Source organism: Manacus vitellinus, unplaced genomic scaffold (assembly GCF_001715985.3).
Source record: "Manacus vitellinus isolate BGI_N305 unplaced genomic scaffold, ASM171598v3 scaffold_29_pilon, whole genome shotgun sequence".
In the NCBI taxonomy this organism is placed as follows: Eukaryota; Metazoa; Chordata; class Aves; order Passeriformes; family Pipridae; genus Manacus; species Manacus vitellinus.
In genome coordinates, this window is record NW_021940207.1 from 449,617 (window position 1) to 476,660 (window position 27,044).

General features: G+C 43.3%; 1 protein-coding gene across 2 annotated transcripts in view; it reads left to right on the plus strand.

The window, feature by feature from the left end:
* The window catches only part of LOC103758213 (calcium-activated potassium channel subunit beta-2), a 142,992-nt gene that overhangs the window by 8,556 nt on the left and 107,392 nt on the right, over positions 1 to 27,044 (plus strand). The window lies entirely within an intron of this gene.

Below are 27,044 nucleotides of genomic sequence, written 5' to 3' on the forward strand. Positions count from 1 at the left end.
GGAGAGGGAGCATCACAGCTAAGATAGACAATCTTGGAAAATTAGCATTCCAAAAATTTCAGCGTCCATAATCCTCCCTCTCTGTCTTATGTCTTGCACATTTAGTGTGTGGTTGCTTGCACACCCTCATCTCTCTCTCAGTGTGTCTCTACCACTTGTCAACTCATTGCAGTTCTCAGCCTACTATCAATATCACTCTCCCCTGTTGTCATCTGACATTCCCTACAGTTGTCTGGAAGGGGAAACCCTGAGTGCAGTTGATCATTGTCATTCAGCCACAGGATCTGAAAAGGAAGTGCAGACCAGTTGCTTTGCCTCCTGGTCTCTCCTCCATCCAGCACAGAGCCAAGGCACAGCAAGTGTCAGGGACAGGAGGGATGACACTCAGGGGCTCAGCACACTCAAAAGTTCTCTTTTCTGCAGTTTTTCCCATCACAACATAGATGTGGCCTCACAGTACAGAGGTGTTCATTGTACTGATAATAGTAGGGTTGTTACCTATAAACTTTCTTCCACTGTGTCTCCATCGTTTCTCTGACATCACCTTCTTTGCAAAACAGTCAAGGAAAATTTAAGTACCATGTTATTGCACAAGGGTTTCCCTAAGGCTCTGAGGGTCAGAGAAAGAAAGGTTTGTTTGTTTCTTCCCATGATGAAATAATGCCCTCCAAGCAGCACTGCAGCACTAGCAGGTTACTGCATTTCAGGAGGAGTAATTCCATCTGGTCGATATTCCCACCAGCACAGCTGTGGAGAGCTGGTGGTTCAGCATCTCTAGATCACACAGTGATATGAACCTAATCAACTCTCTCAGTTTTCAAATCTCATTGAAAACCATATCTTGTCTCCCTAGTCAGTAATGCTTAATTTTCCTCTTCCACTGAGCTATTATTCAATTCACTGGCAGTAGCTGGCACTGAGAGGCAACACAGTTCATAGGACTGACCTGGGGCCACAGCCCAGAGCTGTAGGACTCTGATCTGAACAGTCCTACAAGCTTTGGACAAAGCACTGTGCCTCTGTTTCCTCATCTTTGACATAAGAGTAATGTTTCTGCTGCCAAGGGAGGATGGAATAATTATACTTCAGAAATATTCAATGCTAAACACTTACACCAGTCTATTTATCATGCTTACAGAGTAATGGCTTGCAGGAATAAGAGACTAGAGAATAGCCCTGTAGTTACAGGGTTGGGCTGGAGTACAGGAGATCTGACCTCTGTTCCTGGCTCTTAGATGACAGGACAGACCCTAGGCAAGGTCTGGGCTTCAAACCTCCACCTTTAGAATGGAAAACACAACTTTCCCCTCTATGGAGACTAAATCATTCCTATTTGTGAGTTTGCAAAGAGAAGCTACTGCCACTTTTTAAGTTAATTGCAACTTGTACAGTTCTAATATGAATTTAGTTTATAAACAAAGGACAAGAAACAATAACTGCAGCTCGGAGAGGCTTTGCAACACTCAGTCAATGTCTGTTTTCTTGTATTTAATGAAATCTTGCACATCAGAATTAATTTAATGAGGGAAATGTCTCTCACAGCCAATGCTGACTTCAATAGTCATTCATGACATTGAGCAAGACAGCTATTACTTGTGTCCCTTTCACTAAAAAGAAGGAGAGCACCATCAGACCTAATATCTAGTAAAAAATCAAACCAGACTGTTTACAGTCTGGAAAACCAACTGACATGCTTTGTGGATTTCCCTGTTAACGTAGTTTCCAGACAAGCATCTCTACCACAGTTCACAGAGTTAAAGTCACGCCACGCCTGGTCTCCCACGGAAGTTTTGAAGGAGGATTCAGAAACCCACCAGGTATGATTAATGCCAAGTGGTGTGTGCAGGCAGAGCCCATTTTGCTGCCTCCCACTGCCCAGCCCACCTGCTGCCCACCAGGTGCTCCAGCCTGCCCGTGAAACTCCACTCCAAATGCTCTTGCTCCGCTTCTTTCAGTGTTTCCCGAGGAAACGCTCAAACAGCTCATCTGCTCTTTAAGCAATTAATGGAGTCTGTGGAGCACCCAGTGAGCAGGGCTCTGCAGGGCCCCTAATTTGCAGCAGCTCACACCCTGTGGCACAGGTACACTCTGCCCTTATGGCCAGGAGGGGACCAACGGCTGCAAATCAAATGCTGTGGAGTTACACTGACACACACCAGCTGGCTTGTTGCCCTTCTCAATTTTCATAGGTCTTGATCTCATACACACTCATATTGATTTATTAGCATCAGTGAAGTTACTCCCAGAACTGGCCCCTCTGCAGACCAGACCTCAGGCCTGCACAGAACATGCTTCTTTTTGCAGTTATGTGACTTCCTCTCCTGAGAACACCTTCCTGCAGCCCTCTTCATCCTCCCTGTAGACCAATATTTTAGGCTTAGATTGTTTTTTCCCGATAGGTTAAGAAAAGCAGCAGTAGCAAATATGCTCATTTGAGGATACCAGCTAGATGATGGAAAGGAAAACTTTGGTTAAAGCAGAATGCTCTTTGGAGACTTAGTTGTGACAAAGATTATGGGATTAATCCATCTCTCTTTTCCCAGAAAATGTCAACCAGCCACAGAGCTCAGTTTTTTTTAGTCAATGAAGCTAATCAGGGATTGAGAATCAAAATTTTATCAGTTTTATTCTTTGGAGAGTTGGAAACAGAGATAAATCCTTCCCTGCAGCAAGCTGCTCTCAAGAGCAAGAAAGAAGGCTCCAAATGGTGCTGCTCAAGTAGGAGAGCAAGCAACAGTCTCAAGCATATTCCTGATCTTTCCAAAGCATGCACAGTCTTATTCATGAGTATTAATGATAAATTTTTTAGCTTACATGCTTTAATAAATATGCTATCCTGCTTGGTTTCACACGCCACTTCCTGCTGGAATACGAGGATCTGTTAAAAAACGAGGAGTTTGCAGATCTGCATGATGCTGCTGCTCATCACATGAGAGTAAGGTAAATTGCACCTTCTCCTTCAGTAACCACAGCTCAGTGCTGTGACCACACCACCTTCACCCTGTCCTAGGGCCTCTGTGGCCAAAAGCCCTTGGTGGAGGTGGCAAGAAGCTGCCCAAAGCACCCAGGGAGACTGATTAATGATTCAGCAATGGCTGCAGGAGTGAGAAAGGTTCCTTGATTATTTGGGGTTGGTGACCAGCACATCAGGAACCAGCAAGTAAAAATACAACCATTATGAGCACTGACACCTAAAGGCACTGCCTTCCAGCTTGCCAGGTACAGGAAGGCCTGTGATGAATTAGCTTGCTGGCTTGATGGTGGTAGGACACAGTGAAAATACTAAGTTGCATGAATGCTTTTGTACAAAGCATAACTACAGCTTGTGTAGCTTGAATGTAATGGGAGAGGAAGGAAGGAAAAACAGGGTGAAAGAAAGCAACTGGTTGTAAGGAAAGCACAAAATGTAAGGTGTCCTGTGGCAGGGCAGCAGTGAGGGACCTGTCTCACTTGTGAAAATTACTTCCATTCTCCTTTCTCTCTGTATATGTCTCTATTGCCTGTTTGTCCATTTTATGCCAGGACTGTATTCTGGTACATACTTACACATTTTTCAGGGGTCCTCTGCAAAGGGAATATGAACATAATATGCACTTCCTAAATGCCAGAGTAACACCAGTAGTGACACTGGCCACCAGCAGCAGAGAGAGAACCTTGAGTGACAAGGAAAGCCAGTAAGATGTGGCATAGAACTGAGGCCCTGTCTTAGAAGGTTGTTTCTGACCTTAGTGTTGTTCTGTTTGTGCTGGGATTAGGCTTATCTTAAATAAGATCAATAGAAGGGTTGGAAAAGCACACAAAAAGCTCTGCTGCTGTAACGTGTATTAGTTTAGAGATATATTGCCCATCTGTCCTATGCAGAGTCCTTCCATCAGCTCTGCTTTTGCCATAGTCCTCACTCCAGGAGCTGTGCAACTCAGGAATGGTTCAGCCTTCAGGATAAGAGGATGAGCCCACCATTGGCCCAAGGAGTGACGGGCAAGGTGAGGTCTCCATGTGCTCATCAACTTTTCCAGTACATGGACTGAGTTCCTCATTTCCCTCTCTCATTCCCCCCAGCAGAAAAGCAGCACAGCACAGCTCTGTTTGGACAGCAGGTGTCATATAGCCATCTCATCCCCTTGTCAAAGGTTTGAGACCTCTCTCTGTGGGCAGAAACTAATTACAATCTTAAACTGGTAATATGCTCCAGCTCCCTCTGAAGGGTTGGACTGACCAGACTCTCCTCAGATCTCCTTATTCTACCCTAATTCTACCCCTTTGCTCACACGTTCCCCTCCTAAACCCAGAATGAAAATGAAATGCCTCTCCAAGGCAGACACCGTAGGCAAACTGAGCTTCATGGCTATATTAATAAGGAAATTAAGACTAATTGAAGGAAGTGTATAGCATTATACTAAATTGCTGTACTATTTCTAGCATCCATATTTTCCCATGCATGCTTAAATACTAAAGCCAATACAGATCCATAGCAATTGGCAAAAGGCTGCTAAAGTCAGACAGAGAAGTGACTAAATATGAACACAAAAGTAGTTTTGAGAGGGAGAGAGGAAAATACTAGGTGTAAAGAACTATTTACTCTCTCAGAAAAAGGTGTCTGGAAAAATAGGTGGAAGAATCAGCCATCTGGAAGCAGCCAGCTGAACCCCAGTGAGCAGCAAGTGGAACTTCTAATGACTAACCGTGTCAGCACGGATGGCAAGCTCTCTCTTCCTTGACAGGTCAGGATCAGATGACATACCTGATTTCCAGAAAAGTTTTAACTGTTTTATATCAAGATCTACAGACACATGAGAAAGTGTTACTTGAAAAATCACCATATATTGGGAGGGATTATTCAGTGATAAGGCAGTGATCGCTTCCATGTGGAGAGGCCTTCCATGGGGCAGGGCAGTTTCCATGGCTTTTCTAGGGTAACTTGCCCCTGAAGATCCCGGGGCTGCCTTGGAGCAGTGTCAGTATGTGGGAGAACAGGGCAGGCAGAGGAACTGGGGAAGCAGCAAAGGCTTCGGGGGAGACAAGCAGAGAGAGGGGTTATGGGCAGGCTGGGAGTGCAAGTATTGCCAACAGAGAGCCCCTGGTTTAACAAGAGAAGGAGACATAACTGCACAAACTGGCTTCCCTTTCCCCTTCTCTACTTGCTGGGAAGGCGAGTGATCAAAAATCACTCCCCAGAAATCTGCTCTGGTGGGTCTCTTCGATCTCACAGAGCTGGTGGATCGGATATGGAAGGGAAGAAGTTTGGGTACATTCGGGTTTCATCCCCAAATCCTCTGTGACACTGGGAAAACGGCACTCTCTACCATAGCCCCGCAGTTTTGTGGGTGCTCCCTGGGACCCGACAGCACCTCTCTCCAGCCCCCTCTGCCCTCTGCCCGCAGACCCCTCGGGGCAGGGCTGTCCCTGGCATCCGCCGCCTCTAGGTGCTGCTCTACTACCAGCTATGGATTTCCCGGGGAGAAAAACGGGAAAGGCATGGCAGCAACTTTCTCATGCTGCAGGAGGAAACTGCAGCAGTTCTGGATCACCAGAAAGTGCCTTTTTCTTTTTGAAGTATCGTGTTCATTCTTGTGTAAACCAGCGTACCAGGCACAGTTACCCATCCACATCTCCTGCAGGGATTGCGGCAGAAGGAATAAGCCTGAGCGTTGCCTTCTGCATCACATTTTGTCTGAGCGACAGCTGTAGTTTAGCTTTTCACACAAAGGAAAAAGAATAGGTTAAACTGAGCTAGTGGCATTGTCGAGATAGGAGTTAACATCGCCAGGTCAAGAGCAAGGACACAAGTGATTTGTCACAGAGAGCAATAATGCACAGGGGGCTGATGCTGGAAGGTGAGGCTTCAAGCTTCAGGCATTAGCAAATTAGCATTTTGCCTAATTAGATATTGATCACTATCACAAACCGTGTCATGACCACCATAAGCTTACCACAATGTGATGGAAAATTAGAACATGTACCAGAAAGCATATTAATTCCTTCTCCTCAAGGAACTTTACTCAGACATTTAGCCAATTTGCAAGTCTCATCCTGCTGTTTCCTAAATGAGTGACAAATATTCCCTTGTTTCCCAAGGGCAACCTCACAGTTTTCCTCTTCAACACCATAATATGATTTTCACCTTGCATTAAGGTAAGGTGGTGTTCCTCCTTCCCTGATGCCCCAAGGAACACAAATTTAGGGTGGTCAACACCCACCTGATCCCATGCCAGCTCTGACAACTGCGGAAGGTAATTTTGTCTCACTGCCAGAACAGAGATGCTGTATTAACCACGTCTTCCTGAGTGTATCCCATGCTGTGCAAGGCATAGCATGAATTCTTTGTGGCCAGATGAACCTTAACACAATCCCATCACTTTGCTGTGAGCATTGAAACAGCAAATGACAGACCTGCCTGTCCTTTGGTAATAAGAACTATCAAAGTTCACGTTGCATCCCTGATGGCACATGAATACTTATATAAGGGGTTTATTACTATACATAATGCAGGGAGAAAGAAGCAAGAAGATTGTACATCTTAGAAGTTTACCCTGGTTCAGCTGGCCTGCAGGACCTCTCTGAAAGTGCCCACAGGAGACTGTATTTCCTTTGAAATATTAATCTTAGCTTAGGGCAAGGATGGTGCATATCAGGCACAAACCTTGGAGAACAGCTCTACAATTTTTCCATCTGGGAACTCTCCCCTCAACAAATGAATTTAACACATATATGTGATCTCTGGTGGCTGTTGCATGCTGAAATGTGAGGGTTATATGATGCTGCTCATAGAATGGGAAGGTTTCAGGCATGCTGTGACAATTAGTTGGGTGGCAGAGACCGATGGTGGGGTAGAGTGATGGGAGAAACTGGAAGGTGTTTTTCTGGAGCATTTAATTTCATATGAGATGAATCATGTTTCATTTCCAACACATGATCCTAAGAGATACAGGAAGCATGTACCTCAGGGAAGGGAAAGCCTTTTAAGCTTGGGATGTTTAGTTGTTGCCACTTCTGTGTATAGAAAATAATCCCTGGCAGGAACCACACAGACACTCCTCAGCTGCAGCTGCAGGGCCCAAGCAATCCAGTTGGAATATATGGAATATGGTGCTTGAAAAATAGCAGGGAGCAGAGGTACTTTACAACCTATACCACAGCCTGTGCCATCTACCTGACAAAGCAGTGGACAGCTTCCCTGCACCTGCTGGAGAACGAAGATCCCCTATTTCTCATTTCTCTGTAAATTGATAATATGCTCCAAGTCACTTATGGAGTTGTGACAAAAGCTGAGCACTGGGAGCAGGTACCTGCGTTCTCTCTTGGTGCCTGAGCTTGGACACTGTTTGGGAGCTGGCACTTTGCTGCACACAGATCCCTGCCTGCTCCCACAACCTGCACACGACCGTCACAGCAGACTGAGCCTTCAGTGTTGAGCAGTTCCCACACAAAAGTGCATTTTGCAGCACTTTCCCTCCAGCCTAATTCAGAGCCATGCTGTTACCCTGCCTTTGCCTGCCCCCTCATTCCTATGCTGTTTCATATAGCCTATGGCAAACGTCCCATTTGTGTGAACACACAGCCTCCAGGCAAAACTGTCAGCAAAGTGCAGCTTCCCCAGTGCTAAGCAGGGAAAGGCATCTGGGGAATTCTGACCTGATGCCAAAGGTCTTAATGCCTTTGGAGACATAACCCCCTACAATATCCTGCTGTCCCTAGATGGGCATCACTGTACTGACTGACCCAGCTGCCATCTTTGCCCAGGAACAAGGCAGGTCCTGGTGAATAGGTGGACAGGCTTTCCAAACATTATGTTGTATAGAATCAATTTTGACTTCTTACCTACCAACCAAATCCTCACACTTCCCCCTGTGTGCACATGCACATGCCACAGCTTCTTTGCACTGGGAACTGGAATGTTATTTCTAATTTTTATGGTATTTGTTGGTGTTGCTGCAGGCATTTGGGGTTGAGCAAAGAGGAGAGAAGGCAGTTTATGCTTTTCAATACTGTAGTAGTATGTGTCTGTGGGCATGTTCTGCATCTAAGGCAGCAAGCATTACTGATATCTGTTGTTGTTGTTGCTGGGTGTTTTTCCTGGAAAAGAATGTGTACCAAACCCTATCCTCTTCAGCATTACAGGCATTATCTCTTGCCCTGTCTTGCAGTACCTCCTGTAATTAGCTTTTACATTAGAGCTCAGGAGTCCATTTTCTATGTCAGACAACGCCTCAGCAAATTTTGGCTAAAGATTGAGGACTGGTATCTGTGGGAATTGAGCCAGAAATTATAGCAGAAACACAATTTTTATTTTTCACTGAATTATATCTTAACAAATGTCAGTGGGTGTGATAATTACTTACTGGATGAAATATATTTTTTTAATCATATAATTTGTTCCACAACACTCTTTCTGGTATTTTCTCCAAGGGTTGATTTATTAGTGACACCTCACAAGCTGAGAAACTAGGGCTTTTCCCTTCCAGCCTTTAACAGGGATGAAGTGCTATGTTTGGGGTTCCTAACTGAGATTCACTGTAAGCTTCCCTAAAATACAGATACAATTATCTGCTTTTATTGCAGCAGATGCTCTTGTAAGACCTCCCGTGACTCTCTGTTACTTGTGGCCAAAGATTGCTGTGAGCTACCCAGTACTATCAGAGGCAAGGGCTGTTGAGCAAGCCCAGGCTGTCCTGTTCCAAGTGTCAGTGGAATCCCACCACCTCACACTGATGGCTGAGAACTGACCTGGTGGGAATCCAGCAAAGCAGAACCTGCTCGTAGCACAGTGCAGCTTCACTGTAGCTGGAAAGCACTTCCAGTCAGAAGAACAGTCACTGCTAAAAATGGATTCAGGTCAGCTTTTTCAGTGCTTTCTCCCAGGCAGGACATTCAGCAATTTGTCCTAGGCTGGGAGTGTACTTTCTCTGCCCAGTGTGGACAGGCTGCTGCCTTAATCGAGTCCCCTCATTTTGCACATGTCACACCTGTCTTTCTGACCCCTTTTCTCTCTGCATTCTCCTCTCAGCTTTACTTTCTATTTAGTTGATCCTTAAAATCTTTCTCAACATAAAAATCTAACAGTTGCCACCATGACAGGGTGATGTCTATGTCCATCTCAGTCAGAGGCAGCTGCATCCTGCTTTACTTTTCCCCCCCCCTTCCCTCCCTCTTTCTCTCCTCCTTCCCCCTCTCTGCAACTGTCTGTAGCCTTACAGAGGTTCAGTTCAGCAGAACTAGGGAAAAAAGATCAAATACACATCAGTTATGAATTATTACAGTAGGTGAGACATATATTAATATGGCAGATTCCTGATTTTCTGAGGACAGAGACTATATTCAGCATGGGAAGGAACCTTCACTGTGGACATGCAGGAGATTTGGGTATCCCTCACAGGCTTTTTAGGCTCTCAGAGGCAGTTAGGGTCTAGCACTAAGTGTGCTTGTTGACCCAGTCTGTTAACATTGATGTAAACCAGACACTGTGCCACCTCTCAGTCACAGATATTTTCTGTCAAATGCCTGAGATTCAAACATATGCAATATGGGGGCTGGTTATGCTTCAGCATGTTTTCTAACAAATTATTTCTTAGAAATGAAGCACTAAACAAATGGGAATTATAATGAAAGAAGACAACAATGATAGTACCATTGTATGTATCTGGAGTAATGATGGGGCTAGATCAGATAATGAAGGTGTAAAATGGATAAACATTGGCATCTCTAATACCCATAATAAATTCTAGGACATTGAAAAACTGCATGATATCAACAAATAACAGTTCATAGCAATAACGATAACAACCTCATAGAAAAAACTATATTTAGAATGCTAGTCATTGAAGGAAAGTGTTCCAAAATGCAGAAACCACTACAGGACCACATAAAATGGATATATGCAATATGGAAAATAATCAGAGTGATTCTCCTGCTTGTCTTTAGCTTCTTGGCTTACATTGTATCTCACAAAGCACCTTTTGCTCTTTAGTTTTCATTGTTGCAAGTGCAGTGGGGGTGACAACTGCTAAAGAAAAGAGTGACTTTAATCCCCATGGCTTTAGCATTAAAAAATGTTCTGCAGATCCCTCTACCTGACAGGCAGGAAACTTTGTTATAGCAAAACATTTTATGCTGGTTAAAAAAGTCACCACGTTTATAATGACGGGGGGAAAGGAAAAAGATGGTCCGTGCTGGAGACGCAGGGAAGGATGTGGAGCACTGTGAATGGGAATGGCATTGCTGCTGGTTTGCCCAGTTTGCCCTCTCTCACCCAACACAATGTGCCCTGCAATGGAAGCAGCAGAGGTGACAGGACAGAAAACTGTGGTGAGGATGCTTTGGGGTGGCAGGGCAGGGCTCTGAGAGCTGCACCCACGTCTACTGCAGCACCGCTCGGATCACAATTCCAGCCCACTGGTTCAGAAAGGGATGGATATATCTTTCTTAACCATCCAATCCTCACTTCAGAGTTCACAGTTAGGCCAAAATTAAACCAACAAATCTGCTGAGGTCCAACAGCCCCAAATTTAGCAATATATTGTAATAAGCCAGAACAGCTCTGCAGAGTCCCTCTGGATGTCACTGGGGATAAAGAGCAAAGGAGTGAAACCAGATATCTGTCAGCATTAGCAGACTAATAACAATGTCTCACAGAAGGCAGGGTTGTGACTTATCCCTCTCCTTCAGAACTTCCTCATCATTTTGCAGCAAGGGAACTGAGGCACAGTAACTGTGTTTGTAAAAGAGATTCCTTTAACCATAAGATCATACTCCAGGAACAGCTGCCCCTGTAAGAGGGCAGCCCAGCTTAATACCCTGAAACCAGACCCAGCCACAGAGAGGTTTCATCAGCCCACTCCTCCTCAAAGAATAGTCAAAATATACCCTGCTGTCAAGTCAGGCTTAGCTTCACAGCAGATGTGGTATGTTTGCAAGTGATAGTCATTCCTGTCATATATTGAAATTAATTTCTCAGACAAAAATCTGCTTTATTGGAAATGAAAATGAGCAGCAGACCCATCAACACAAGCACAAGCGTGTGGCCAGCAGGACAGCAACAACATTTGTGATAAAGCAGCCTTTCCCTCTGTTCCCTTCCTCCCCATATGATAATTTAGTTATGGTGCCATTTTTCCAAGACAGCTAAGTGCACATATTTTTCTCTTTTGACTTGACTGCTGCAGAGTGGCTATACTTGAGAAAATTAGTTTTTATCATTTTAATAATCTAATTTTCATAAACCTTTTAACGCAAAAACAAAAACTACTTAACGCACAGCAAGATAATTAATATTGAAAATAGACTCTGCAGGGGAACTGTAGTACCTGCTGCCTTACATTAGGCTCCCAGAATAATGAATTAGCCAGGAGCTTTAAGTAAGTTTGTAGGAACAGTATAAACAGCACCAACACAGACACCACTTCCACTTGCCTTAGATAAATCACACAAAGAGGCTACTTAATATGTTGGTAGCCTGGCTTTGAGAATAACTTCATCAGTGTCCCTGCTGGAGCCGCAGTGACTCTTAAAAAACCAAAATTGTTTATTTTCAAAATTATCACTTCAGTGTTGACAGCAAAAAATGTAATGGTTTACATTGCCTGAAGAAGGGAATTTGCCTTTTCCCCTCACCCCACCAAAACATAACTGAGTGAGGGAAGGGTTTGCAGCTGGAACTTGGAATGGGTCAGACTAGCTCCGCTCTGCTCCCCACCCCCAGGACAGCACCTTTTCGGCTTGACCAGGGGCCCAGGATGAGGATTTCTGCTGCCCTAAGGGAGTGGTGAAGATAGATATTCCCTTTCCCGGCAAACAGCAAGTTCGTTTTTGGGTTCTTTTTAATAGAGTGTGGGGAGAGATAGCAACTAATCCTTTCTGCTGGACACATCTACCCCTAAGCAATGTCACATAACTCATTAATGCTGAGAACCAGGCACTACCAGCAGAGACTGAAAGGATCTCTAAATGCCAAAATAATGCATGCACTTATAGAGCACTTAACATCTTCATGGTACTATACAAATAATTACTAATTATTTAAGGAAGTAATTATTGACAGAGAGAGGTTTATTGCTTTTCCAGAGCACATGCATTGAGTGTATTCCAGGGATCCTTTGAAGGACCCTGATGAATTTGCTAGTACTGCTGCCTGCTCTGGGGAGTTAATGCCTGGCGTTTTGAGGTGGGAGCCCACCTTCAGCTTGCCTGGCTCATGGGAGGACACTCAGCTCAGCAGGACCCAATGAAAGAGGTCCCTGTCCTGACCCAGGCCCTGTGCCCATAATTCACAAGGGACCATCTCCAGATTTGACCCCTCCAATCTCTGTGGCAATCAGGGATGCACAGTCTGCATGGCTAATAAGATGTGTGCAAAAAGTTTGTTATCTGCCACAGTTACAGTCACCTCACAAGGGACTGCTCAAAGATGTGAGGTTAAAATCCTGTACTGAAATAGGAAATGGTGGGAAGGGAATCAAACAAGAATACAGATTCATTTAAAGCTCAGCAGGGAATGATAAGGATAAAAAAAGAAATCATAGTGAATTAATGCTGTCAAAGGATTTAAAGGGAATATGAAAGACACTTATTATATGAGTATAGGTGGAAGACAAGCAAAAAAACCTAGACAGGAGATATGCTCATTAATTAGTAAACAAAGGTGAGCATGAAAATAATAATGACTAGAATCTATCTTTAATGAGACCGATAAAAGAAACGTGAACAATTCAGAAATTAGGAAAAGCCAATAAAATATCTTTTCTTAATAGCATGTGAGAAAATACTTCAAGGAAAATGAGCCTATACGTAAATCAGCTGATACAGATGAGCCCAGGTTATTGGGAGAAGTGGTGAAAATTCCATGCTGCATGTGATTATTTCCCCTAGTTTGTGATCAGCAGACTAAGAGCTGACTAAAGAAAAGTGTATACAGACACTCAAAATGAGCAATATTATCCCAAAACACTTTTTTATGAATATCTACCTTATACCCTTTCTAACCTAATCAGCATTGCTTTAGAATGTGGTGAAGGTGAGGAGTACAAAGGCCAGTGGCACAGCCTGGCCTGTCAAAAGGTCCCTGCAGTGGTCCCTGGGTGGCTGAGTCCCTCATGGCAATGGCCACTGCTGCCAGCAGCTTGTTGCCAAACCTGTGGTGAGACTCCAGGCAGGAGGTCCCCATCCTGGCCAGGCACAATGCCACCATAGAGAGAGCCTGGGAATGATACTGGCAGGGAGCAGGATACTTTGCAGATGGTGCTGAGGCAGATGTACCAGCACATGGCTTTCTGGGGTATCTTGGGTGACCTTGCCACAACAGAAGAGCTGTTGCTGAGCTTTCAGCGGGTGGAGGGACCACAAGCCCTGGCTGCAGCCCTTCAGGAGGGAAATTGTGCCCCAGGTTGCTGTAAAAGATCCCAACACTTTGGGACAGAAACCACAGCTCTGTCTGGGCTTCCATTGGTACAATAATGACAGAAGTGCCAACTATCTGAGCCCACAGTGTAGGGTTAACATAATTCAGCCCCCCAAAAACCTCTCTTTTAGAGGTTTTGACACATCAAACTACCTCAGAGACAACTCTGGGCATGGGCGTTTGGTGCCTCAGAGTTCTTTCCAGAAGCATGAAGCCTCCAGCAAGAATAAATCTCACCAGACAAACTTGATTGCTTTTCTGATAGAAACACAAAATTAAAGGATGAAGGGAATGCTGGAGCTCTACTATATTTGCATTTGAGCAGTGCATTTGATACTGTGCCTCATGAAATCTTTCTAGAAAAATTAATTTAAATCAGCTTGAAGATGAACACTGTCTTCTTAATTGAAAACAGGCTGGAAGGCTATAAAGAGAGATAGACATTGAGTGGTAAAGCATGGAGTTGAAGATGAGGAGACTGCAGAAGAACCACAAAGCTTACTCTTTATAATTTATATTTAATATTTTCACTGTTCATCTAGAAATGGTGAAGGAAGCGACATTTTAATAAGACATGAAGATGAGATTAAATTAGGAGGAATTAAATCCTCCACAAAAGAGGCAAACAGATCCAGAGAGTAAAGCAGCTGGGTCAGAATGCTATAAAATGAATTCAGAGTTAGTTACAGAGCAGGAGACTGTGACTGGTTTTCCTGTTTGCTGGAACAAACTGGATCATCAGTTTTCTTTGGTAGGAGGAAGGGAGGTTTGGGTTCATAATTTTGCATGTCTGCTTCTGCAGATGTGAATCTTGTGAGCCTGAAGGCTTAAGAAAATCCACTTTTAGCCCAGCATTCTTCCTAAATGGAAGGTCTTGAATTGCACATCCAATTGTACACTTTCTAAGTTCGTGACATGGGACAGGGTTTGACTCCCACATGGGTGACAGTGCTTGGAGTTCAGACTGTGGTCTTCAGGGCAGATGAGAGCATGCAGTTGTGCAATACCTGCTAAAAAACCCTGAAATTTTAGAATTTGCCTGCTAAGTATCTGGAACAGAACAGTAGGTGAATTCCATCTGCTCCCTTTAAACTCATGGGCACAAGTAAGAACCAAGCTAGCAATGAGATATGGCAGGAAAAGGGCAGTGCAAGTTCAAACCTGCAGTCTGGGCAGCACAAGTTCAGACCATCTTTGTGCTGCTCTACTGTTTCTGCACCTGGAACACTGTGTTCCGTTCTGGGAAACTCATTAGCAAGGAGATATTGAAAAATTATAGTGAGTTCAGAGAAGAGCAACAAAAATTATCAAGGGGATGGAGAGATTCATTTATAAAGGAAGATTAAAGGAGCTAAATCAGTACTGGAAGAACTGAGTTTGTAATACACTTACTCAGAAAAATGGCTACAGAGAGATATTACAATCTAGTGCTGAAAGTTATAAATGCCAAAGACGGGGAAGATTTAAGTAGCACGGTAGGGTGTAACAGGAAGTATGAGGAACCAGAAATGAGAAAGGGAACACACTAAATATCCAGAAACAACTCCTGACAAGGGAAGCCTCATAGTTTGCAAAACTTGAAGTTAAAGTGAAGAAGAAGCCAGAAGATGTGCAATGGAGGGTGATCACCCAGTCCCCCCCAGAGAGCCAGGAGATCACAGTGCTGCTCACTGCTCTCTTGGGACTGGCACAGATGCCTCACTGGGGTGACAGGACAGTAATGAATGTATGAATATGTATGAGACTATTGCTCACCATGGGCTGTGGTGACAGTATAATTTCCTTCACATAATTTCAAATTTCCTCTGGTGAGCATTTGTTCAGAATTAAGAATTTGGATTCTGGTCCCTGGACATTTTTTCCCTTGATTATCTGAGAGATTTTACACTTGGTGATACTGTGGGACCAGACACACACAGCAGTTTTCTCCTCCATGTAAAATTTCCAGCTTAATCTCCTACACTTACTGTCATTTGTTATCACTCTGCAGAAGTGCACCTTTATGCTCTGTGCCAACAGCATCAAGCTCAGTGTAGATATCCTTAATGCCTTGTCCAAGTCAATATAAGGTATCCTTCACTATTTCAGCCACCGAATGATTGCATGGCTAATGCAACACAGCATCCCGGGTTTCTCATTTATTTTGTTTTACTTCACATGCTGTATTGCTCTCACCTCTCAAATATTGATTAAGTCAAGTCAAAGCCGTGTACTAATCAGTGCAGCACAGTCTGCATTGTTATACACATGTACCCATTATAACTGGTTTTGTAAAGTAGAATGTGAGATATCTCTTTCCAGAACGAGACAAGGTCTGCATGTTTTAGCTGAGATCAGCTCTTATGTGTTCTGTATCACCTACGCTCTCTTTAGGAGTAATTTTCCGTGTGTTAGAAGATGTACTTTGGCCCTCCCCCACTCCTAGTGATAGTTAATTAAAGCAATTCAGGGGAAGTAAAACACCTTCCATGAACGATTGAACAAAGGGAAAGATTGGATAGCTGCATAATATTTACCTTGGATATAAGCTGATATTATCAGAGGAAAAAAACTGGAAATAAATTAAACAATTCTGGGAGTACTATTTGCCCCCACCCAAAAAGTAGCAGCCTGGGAGAAGGTAGACACTTGTAGAACCAAGAGCTAAATTCTTCTGCCTCTTGCACCACGTGAAACTCCTAAAATGAGCAAAGCTTGTAGGGAGCTTATCTGGAGAGGAAGCACAGACCTGCTCCCTGAACGGTGGCAACCAGTGGGGCGAAGTGTGCCTACCTCGTTCCTGGCAGCTGTCAAGTGTGAACCTCTAATCTTTGCATGAAGCTGGAGACACAGTCAAATGACTTTGTATTACTGTCATTTGTATTCTGCCTCCGGACGCTCTCACTCCTCTTGCTTTGAGTAATATTTTCTCAACCCTGTCTTCTCATTAAAATTTCCTCTTCATTATCTAGCATTTCAATATAATTTCCTCCTGAACCGAGCTCAGGGTACAGCCCAACTAATAAGAATTGCATGATCTGCATTATTATGCATACATAATCCATTATAATTGAATCTTATTCTACTTTAATTGCATGTGTTTACAAACACTGCAACAGATTATGTATTTTAGATGATTGTGCCATTAATGATTGAAAACTCAATGCCATTTTGTGTTAAACCCATTTTTGGCTTGCATAACAAGTGAAATAACATAAAACTTCTGGAGAGTCACAAGATACATTTCTAACTTTCTCTAGTTTATTTTTGTGTTGAGAAGAGTTCTCCCCAAACTGAAACCATGCATCTATAAAAGCACAACACTTCATATCATTCAAACCATGTTCAGTCTTCAGAGTGGGGCAATACTACTTCTTGGCTGATTTTGTAAGATAAAGGTATTTTAGTTACAGAGACCTTGTTGTTCTCTGTAATTTACAACACCCCCTTCAACCATAACCCCAGTGCTTCTGCATTTTCAGAGAAGATCTTTGCACCCAGAGCTCCCCCATTTCCAAGTGTGCTAAAGTGCTCCCATCGCCTGCCTGGCAGTTTTGCTGCTGGGTGGTGTGATAAGGTCAACAGATGCAGAATTATTTAGGAAATGGACCTCCTGAGACTTCAGATACTGAAGAGAATTGGAAAGTTTGGCAGCACACTGTGCTGTTTTGGTGCAAGGTCACTTAGATAAGGTCAGTCAGGATGTTAAATCTAGCCACTGCCTAGTTTGTCATCAGGTTTTGTAACAGGAACAAGGGAGCCTGGTAGACCAGAATCCCCGGAAGAAAAAATATGAAAACCAAGTCAATATTTTTACCAAGATTTATAGAAAATATACTTCTTTTTATGTTCCTTTTCTCAGATACATTTACCCCATGTGGCATTAACAGAGACAGATGTACTTTATCTGGGCTCTGTTCAGCTTTTTCTTCACATATGTTTATTCTGCTGCTCTTTAAGCTTCTGTGCAGGGCGTTTTCTCACCCTAAAAGCTGTCCTTCAGACATGAGTAACACCTTGCTGAAGATGCTGACAGGACCACCAGTTGTAAGCATCTTGCAAAGAGTCCTCAAAACTAGCAATGCTTTTTTGTCACCACTGCATTACAAATCCAGTGGCTTTCCCTTGAGCGTCCCCCGATTCAGAAATTCTGTAATTGGGAGCTCGCTTCACGGCCCCAAACATGCATATTGGCTTGTTTAAATTTAACCGTAATTGAATAAAATACTATTATGTTAGCAAAGGAGAAAGGGTTTGTCCTGAGTGAGAAAAAGGTTTTGGCAGAAATCAAAATGCAGGTGATGTGTTCAGCATCTTCAGGATGCGATTGTTTATGTCTTTGACAATAAATCACACATCACAGGCACTGACAAATGGAGCTTCACAAAGCCCTTGTGAAGTAAATCAGCAGTTGTTATCCAGGACAGAGAGGGAGATTCGGCATAAAAAGGTTAAGGAAAACTTGACCCAGAAGAAACAGCAAACCTGTGGCAAAGTGCAGCTCCCGTGATGCCCTGGTCTATGCTGGTAACCACAAGCCCTTTCCCTCCCAATTCCCTTTTGGCTGCTACCAACTGCAAAGGAATGGCCGCTAATAACACATTTGGATACTGAGTTGTCAGGAGGTTGTGAAGCTGGGAGATAAATTAATGATTTTTATGTTCTGCAGTGGATTTACAGAGAATCTCAGAGGCTTTAATTTGGACAGGCTAGGTTCTGCCATGCCTTTTTGGTTTCATCTATTGGATTTTTGATAAATATAAAGCTCTCCAGTGGGATTGGGGATCTGAAGTGTTTTGGAGTGGAATTAAGCAATATGGTATGATTCTGTGTTTATAACAGGAAGGCTTTTGTTTTGTGCTTATAGGGATTTGGGCAAGAACTGTGCCCTTGTCATTAATTGTTGTGCATTATGACTCAGAATAAACTTACTGCATTGTCTAAACTATATTCTAGGCATCACGAAATGTTTGGATGTTTCATATATCTTGAAGTGTGAGATTTTGTCCACCTCTATACAATTGTGTAAGTAGGGATGGCTGTAAGATTCTGTATCAGGAGGTATGCTGATGATACAGAGGGGATCTTGTAGGCACTTATGTTTACTATTATTTATGGCAGTTTGCTGTGATTTGAAAACACTTTTAGATGGACTTGGTTAATTCACATAGTCTGGATTCAGTAAAGGCAGGATTTCATGCTCTAACTGCCTTGCCCCTTCTTCCTTCCTTCCTAGGATGACATCCTGTTTTTGTGGCTAGCCAAGTCCAGATCTCTAGTCCTACAGCTCAGTGCAAACAGGCCACAGCTGTACAAGGGTGGTTCTGTTGAGGTCTGCACTCAAGTCAAAACTTTTTTTATGCTTCTAGAATAGAGGATGCCAGGACCCCCCTCTTTTGTGAAGTTATTCTAAGCCTGCAGTCAGGGCCCAGTGCTGATGAAATGCTTTGCTGTCCTGTGATGAGAAGTGTGGTAGAAGTGAAAAGCATTACTATTATTGCTGTCCCTAGGGGAGCTGACATTTGGAGGATTCACTGCATGTGGTGAGGTCTGCTGTCAGCCTGTGAAGCCAGGATTCATGAACAGTGGCTCACAGGTACTTTGTGCCATGCAGTTGAGGAGGTAAAGCTTTTGTTTGTGGAGAACAGCTCTGCAGAGCTCTGAAAGAGCAGTTCTGTAGCTACAGAAGAGTTGGTTCAAGGTCAGAGCTTTCAGAAAGGGCAAAGAGAAAACAATCCATGCATACACTGCCTGTGTGTATTTGCATGCACGTGCATATACAAGTAGGTTTGTGGGTATAATTAACTCCTCGGTTCCTGGGTGCATTTGGAGAACAAAGTGTCAAGTTACAGAACTCTCATCATTGTGTGAACAAACTGCATTAACCTCAAAAGAAGAAAGAGGAGGGATTTAAAGCACTGCAATAGGCTGTATTGAGGATGAATCCCTCAAAATCCTTCTGCTAAATCAAACCTATTCTAGTTAAATAAGCTCATACACTCCTCCATCACACAGACTATTATTTTTACACTCTCGGTACTGAAAAAAATGGTCAAAAGTATTATCACTGTTTTTAACCTGGTAAAGGTATTTGCTGCTGTGCTGAGGTGTGTCTGCCAAGCTTCAAGACTGAAGCAATTTTTATGCCTGAAGCTTTGTACACACAAGTCTCTAAGAGGAAAAAAAAAGGAAGGGTTTATCACTGACAAGTTGGCCCAGTCTTAACTAGCATTGAGTAGCTGGAGAATCTGGAAAACACAGCAGACTTGGAGTCAGTGGGGAAAAGAGGAAAGTCTGCAGTTACCAGAGCCTTGCCCTAAAAGAACAAATTAAAGGGAGAGGTGAGCACTTCAAAGATGGGACAGTTTGCAGATGGGAAAGTATGTTGATAAGACCATTAGAAACCAGCCAGCAGAGTGATTAATGGAATGGAATTGCCTTTTGGTTGTTGGGATCAACAGCTGATTGCATCTCAACAGGATCGCCAGAGATCTGAGCACAGAAGTCAAGCCACCACTGAAAATTTGTACTTATTCTCGCTGCCCTCCCAAATTCCTCTCTTTCCAGCAAACAGGGATAAGATGAACTTCCCAGTCAGGCTTCTCTACTGGGATTTTAGTGGGTAAGATTGATGGAAGGAGAAAAAAGCAGAGAAGTACAGGAATAGGATTGGTGGCATGCAGAGCTCTAAAAAAACATTTAGGAGTTCATTGAGTGGGAACTTAGATGTCAGGACAGCTCAGGTCCCAGCCCCAATAATTCCCTGAAGTCCTGGGAATGCCTGCAATGCAAAACCCATGGCCAGGGTGGGAGGTCACATCTCAGCACAAATGTTTTCTGTCCCTGCTATACGGAGCAGCTCGGTGCTTTGAGCTAATACCCAGGACCAAATGGAGGGGCTTTCAAGCACCAGAAATACCCAACGATTAACTCAGCAGTGACTAAAATAAAAGAAGCGTCATGCATGGAAGAATATTTGGCATATTTCCAGGTCTTAGCAAATACAAAACCCCATCAGTCTAAAGAAGCATTAGGAGTTTATGATGTGGAAATAACTGGCTGGTGTGTGACGCATTTCCAGCTTATGGTGAGCCATCTATTAGGAGAAAATGTTTTAGACATTCTGGGGCTGGACCCAACCTCCCTGCTACAGGCCAAATGCCATGAACATGAGGCAAGTGTTTTGGGAACAGAATAGCCTGCCATGTGCAAAGAGGGAAGAGATCAGGGAACATTAGGCATAATTACTTCTCAGCTGTTTAGTACTCAGATGAGGTGATGGGGAAAAGTCTCCTGTAATAGCTGAGTTGGGGCAGCTTATGTCTGCTGTGATGATATCTTTGCTGGCTTCCTCTCACTCTGAGGCATCTACTGGATGGACAGAAACCTTTTAGAATTTGACCATTTGACTTGAAGAAAACGCTCAGAGTGAAAGGGAATCTACCAAAATGACAGAAGTGAGTGAACTGTTTTCAGTGCATCTATTTTAGCAGCAAGAAAAAAAAGGGTGGCTTAGTCATGTCCAGCAATCAAGGTCAGCATGACCTTGGGTTTGAGCAGCAGCACTCCATCCACTCCAATGGAATCAGGGAACTCAGAGTATTCCATGGACACCACCTGGTTTTACAAATTCCTTCAGCATTAGGAAAAATACGTGCTTTACAAATGAGTAAACCGAAACAGAAGGAAATAAAGTCATGCCTAAGAAGTTAACAGCACATTCGGCAACCACAGAGACTTTTTAGCTGCATTCTCCTCGGGAGTAAGTTGGGGAAAAGTATCTGCATGTCACTGACAAAAGACGGCAGTGAATCCTTCATCACCCAAGTAATTCCAAATGGTATTCACAAGATCCATAACAATTTCATTAATGAGGAATTTTGAACAGTGTTTCCTTTCTGTAGAGAAGTTCATAGTTGGAAGAAAATCTCAGGTAGTTCCAGGAGGGCAAGTCTCTTCCTTCCATAACCCTGGAGGTGCAGGAGCTGCCCCAAGGTGTCTGCACTTGGCATATTGGTAGCAGACCCAGCAGTGGACCTCTAAATCCAAGAACTGCTGGCATTCATATAGAAAATATTAGAAAATGCAAGGCAAAACTCAGTCAAACTGAAAAATTAGGCTGTATCTCTCTTTTTTCTTTTTCTTTCTTTTAAATACTAATTTTCTGTCCTCTGGGTCTTTTTAATTCTTCTCTTTGCTATTTTTGTCAAAGACAAGATTTGTGCTCTTTATTTGACACAGTCTTTTGAATTCCTCCAGAAAAAAAGGAGAAGCTGTAGACATATCAGTGCCAGCTACAAAGGACTACAGTGAAGATCTCTCTGCTGCAGAAACTCTATTAGGTGTCACACAGCACCAAAAGGAAGGGAGGTTTGGTCTGGGCTGTTTGTCTTTGGGATTCTCTCTTCTCTACAATGATTAGAGATACAGGTTTATTTTCCTATCTTTAACCCTGTGTCACTGAGAACCTTCCCAGGAGCAAACATTAATACTTCTCTTCTCAAGTCCTAAGTACTTCTCAAAGTATATAGGATATAGAATCTGGACATTCACACACACACAATTCTTCTTCTGTTTTGAACACCACCTGGACACAGTGCAGTAACTCTTCATGGCCTGAACTTTATAAACAGAAACGTTCAGATACTTGTAGGAACAGAGAGTCCCCTTTGCATCCTGTCTTGATTATCATAGTAAATTTATGGACTTTGCAAGTAACTTCATGCTCAGAAGGCAGGATTAGTTGCAGGATGAGTTAGAATATAGAATCATAGGATATCCTGAGGTAGAAGGGACTCAGAAGGATCACTTTGAAGTCCAACTTCTGGTCTTACACAGGACAACCCCAAGAATCCCACCGTATGACTGAGAGTATTGTCCAAACGCTTCTTGAACTCTGGCAGGCTTGGGGCCATGACCACTTCCCTGGGGAGCCTGTTGCAGTGCTCAACGCCCCTCTGGGTGAAGAATCTTTTTCTGGTATCCAGCCTAAACCTCCTTGCACAGCTTCATGCCATTACCTCTGGTCCTGTCACTGCTCACAAGAGAAAAGAGGTCAGTGCTGCCCCTCCACTTCCCCTCAGAAAGGGGTAATTGAGGAGATGTTTCCTCAGATAAGAACAACTGGTTGACTGGCATCCTCGCTGCTTCAATCACTCCTAAGAAAGTGTGCCAAGAGGTACTTTCATGGGTGACATGACATCTCAGCCATGCTGTTTCCCATCTAGCCTGCCTTACACAAACTAAAGACTTCGTGCCAGTAGAAGGAAAACATTACAGTGCTCCATAAGAATGGTGTCATTCTGCTCTAATCCCAGTACCTGCTGAGAAGCATCACTGTGGCCCATAGCTATGGTATTTTCCAGCAGACATGAGTAAGCCCAGTCAAAGTGCCAAGCCAGGCTCATGATATGTTGTGAATCAGCACAGCCCTGACCTGCCACTTGCACCCCTGTGCCTTGGTGGTACAATTAGTGGGAGGCCAGAACTGGGCTAAGCACAGCCCTGCAGGTTTCAGTGCAATTAGGCTGGGGGTAAAATGAGCTGCTGACTCTCTGCAGTGGGCTGCGACTGCGAGTCCTGCGAGCACTGGACTGTGAGCAGCACTGCAGCAGAGACAGCCCTGCCTGCAGCAGCACAGGCTGTGCCTGTGGATGCCATAGCCCTCAGAGGGACAAGGCTGGGCTCACTGCTGCTCCCCAGGTGAAGGTGGCAGAAGCAGCAAGAGCTGGAGGTTATCTACTGAGAGCCTGAGAGACAAGGGGAGAAGAACTGCCGATGCTGAGCTGATGCCTGCCTGCTCCTCCTCCTGCTGCTGCTGTTTGCTGGGAGTTGAGGATCAGACCAGTTCTATTTTCAGGATTTAGATAAAAGTTTCAGTTGCAGGTCATGACTCTCCCGGTTGCAAGAGAGCCTGACTCTTTTCCCTGTGGGGTGGGAACAAGAGAGCAGCTGCTCTGCTGTGCCTGCCAAGCTCTGTCCTGCCTGGCTGGAGTGCCCAGCTCGGAGAAGGCTGCTTCCAGGGGCCATAAAGATGCTGACACCCACAAATGAGCACACCAGTGATATTCAGACATGGTCTCCCAGAGCTGGCCTTCAGCAGACATTTTCTGTGCTCCTGACTGGTGCAAAGTCACCTCTTTGAGTCCTCCTCAGCCACTGCCTTTCAGGGGGCAGGATCTCACAGAAACACTGCAAAACTAGAGATCCCCTGACAGGAGCAGAGAAACAGAGGGCAGGGAGAGGGTTCTGCATCACTGAGACCAACCCTCTGCGGTCATAGGCCACCATTTCATAAGATCCCTTCCATTCAGCAGTGAAGCTGTTATGTTAAAACTAGTTTGCCTTTGCCTCCACCTCTTCTTGGCTGGAAATCTGCTCAGAATTTCCAGCCTGAGTTTATCCATGACCCATTTATACCTATTTGTTCTTGTTCCAATGCTGGTTTTGTGTTGAAATAGCTATTCTCACCCTCCAGTGTTAGCTCTTCTTCCCACTGCATTTGTAGACAGCAATGACATCTCTCAAAGCCAAAGAAATGCTGCATTTGCTGCCCTTCTCTGCAGCTGTTCCTGTTTTAGCAGACTTTTTCTGAGCTTGTGTGTCAGGACTGCCTGTCTAGTGTTCCAAGAAGGATCTCATCAGGACCTGGATCAGTGATGTTCACACTGGACATCTGAAGCATCATCACTGGTTCAAAAAGTCCCTTGAGGCACCCCAGAACATCTAACTTCACTTTCTTCTCTATTGTTTCTAAAAGATAAGCCCCATTTTACAAGAATAGTGCATGGCAGGATTCCCTCAGTGTCTAGCCTTGCCCTTCATATGATTACCCCTATTCACACTTCCATCTCTCCTGCTGCAGCCCTTAAGGCTATACCATTTTTTAATACAGTTTTCTGAACCCCCACTGTTGTGCTAATCCAGCCTGATTTCATCTCAGCCAAAAATGCTAAATGTTAAAAAAATGTTCTTTTTGTGCCAGGAATGTTAGAATTATAAATGCAACCAAGCTTCTCCACCAGTCCTAAAGGAACTACAGGGTCACCACTACACCCCAAACTTTCCCAAATATGTACTCTCCCTAGCTCTCCAGACATTTCCTGCACAATTCCACTAATCCTTGTTTTCTCCAGTTTGACTAATCTTGCCACTATGTCAAATACCCTGTAGAAGTCCAGAGAGATTAAATCTACTGCACTGCTTTTGTCAAGAAAATCAATTATCTTATCAAATAAAATCATCAAATGCATCTGACACAACATTCCTTTGGTAAAGCTTTATTGCATCCTTTCCTTCAAAAAGAAGTCCTTTTCCTTCCTAAAGCTTTGTATAACATTGAGGTCAGACAAATCAGCTTTTAGTCACGCAGATCCTATTTTTCCTTCAAAAATATACTAAGCAACTACTACACAAAGGGATGACAGTAACAGTGCCCCATCTGGAGCCAGATTCCCTACAAACTGGCTCCAGCAAAGCCACAGCAGAATAGCACCTAACCTCTATTACCTGCTTTCCTACTTTTTTCTTTTTGTTTGGACTTTTTTGCATTCTTTACTTCAAAAGTGGCTGGAAATCAGGCTTTTACAGCATCAAAGTACATACTCAGGAGTTTAGGAGTCAAACAGACCAAGTTCCAGAAAAATAATGTAATACCTGGATTTTCCCATAACCAGTGGAAACAAAATGCTCTATCTCTTCCCAAGGCAATTAGGGAATCTGTTCCCTAAAAAAGGTCAGAGAATTTTAAAGAGTATAGAAGTAGGTGATTAGAAATAAAAATAAAATTGTGAATATTACATGTGTTTTGTTTGGGTTTGATCCAAAGGCTTCTGGATGGTGCAGCTAACGGGCAATTAGATGTTCACCGCCTTCTGGCTGGGGATCAAATTTTTAAGCATTTCTATATCCTTTGGTTAGTCATGGAAAAGGTCCTGGTTTGGGGGATCTGATAGACCCCTGTGTGTTAAATTTATGTTATCAAGTTATCCATAGTAACATCTTTTGTCTCCCTGTTTTCCCTCATCCCTTCATCTTTCATCCTACACACCAAGGACCAACTTGGTCTTGCCTCAGCCAGGGCAGCTTTTTGACTTTTCTCCCTCAAACCTTTCATGCACCTCCTCATTTTTGTAATGTTACTATTCCCCAGGGCTCTGCATTCCCAGCTCCCCAGTTTTAGTATCCATGGTGAGATATAGGAGCACTGGGACTGTTTCAGTGGCTACTGAGACAGATCTCCAAGCCATACTGTACAAGTCTGCAATATGGCATTTTACTAACTGTTTATACTATACCCCAACAATAAAGATGGTGATTTAATGAAAATTAAGAAAAATTAGGGCATTTCACTTGTTCTAGGACCATCTCAAACAGCTTTGCATGGGCAATTGATCTCCTACTGCTATTACAAAAAATAAAATGGTCAGTGACTGAAATTAGAAGAGAAAGTAATGAAATTCAAACATGATTATTATCAAAGACAGGCTCTAATAGGTTACCAGAGTCTAGGTGAAAGTTCACACAAATTTGAACTTAGTGCCAAAGAAAACGCCACTTAATTTCCTCTGTTTCACAAAACAGTTTTATGAACCAAATAAGGAAATTTTAGCAAATCTGATTATGCAAGGAAAGAGCTCTTGTTATAATTAATCCAATTCAGAAATCAGATGTCAGCAAATGGGGAAATTTCCTTCTCATTTATATTCCCATCAAACCACTGAAATCAGAAGAGCTTCAAGACAGTTTAAGACTTCCTTTGTAAAACTATATTGCTTGACAGTAACTGAGCTCATACTTATATTTAGATGGTTCTCCCATCATACTCAAATATTATTGAGTGTTATTATTTAATGGACAAAAGATCTCTGGAGAAAAATCCTATATCAGGATTGCTGTTTTTGAAGTAAAATGAGTTTGTACATCTGGAGAAAGGAATTATAGCAGACAGTACTAGTTATACAGTAGAGAATATATCATATATCATACCAAATACATAAATGCAGAATCTTGGTCCTCTATTTTGTTAAAAATGGCTATATTAAAAATTAATGGCATGAAATTTCTTCACAGCATCTCAGATATTTCAAGGAATATTCAAGTCGCTGAAACATTGAGAGGCTACTAAAATAAAACACATGAATAACTCTGGGCAGACAATGTCTTTTTGTTCAGTGGCTGTATTGCTCTTGAAACAATAAAGCAGTCCCTGGAAAAGAACCCTGAAAGGACTGAGCTGGCCAAAGTAATTAATGCACATGATTGTTTTCTTTGCAAAAGAGAGAAAAGAAAAAGCACGTCTTCAGCTTTTGGACTCAGATCTGTATTCCTCATTCAGGTGTGTGGGAGAGACATCATTTGCAATCAGTGTAGTAACACTGGGTTCCTAGCTGGCTCCAGATCAATGGTCCTTCATGTTCTCCTGCATTTGGCCCTGCCAAATTCTGCTTGTTCCCACTGGCACAGGTAGGAGTAACTCAATTGACTGCCGGGGAGTTGCTCTGTATTTACACAGGTGGAGCTGAAAGCTGAATCATGTCACCATTTCTTTACCCCTTTGATAGGTGTAATTTGGATTCCTCTCTCTTGAACTCCTACCTTGACAAATGCACCAAAGTGTCTCATCTCTGACCTCATACGCAAACACAGCCCCTGCCTTGGCTTCCCCTTAGTTTTC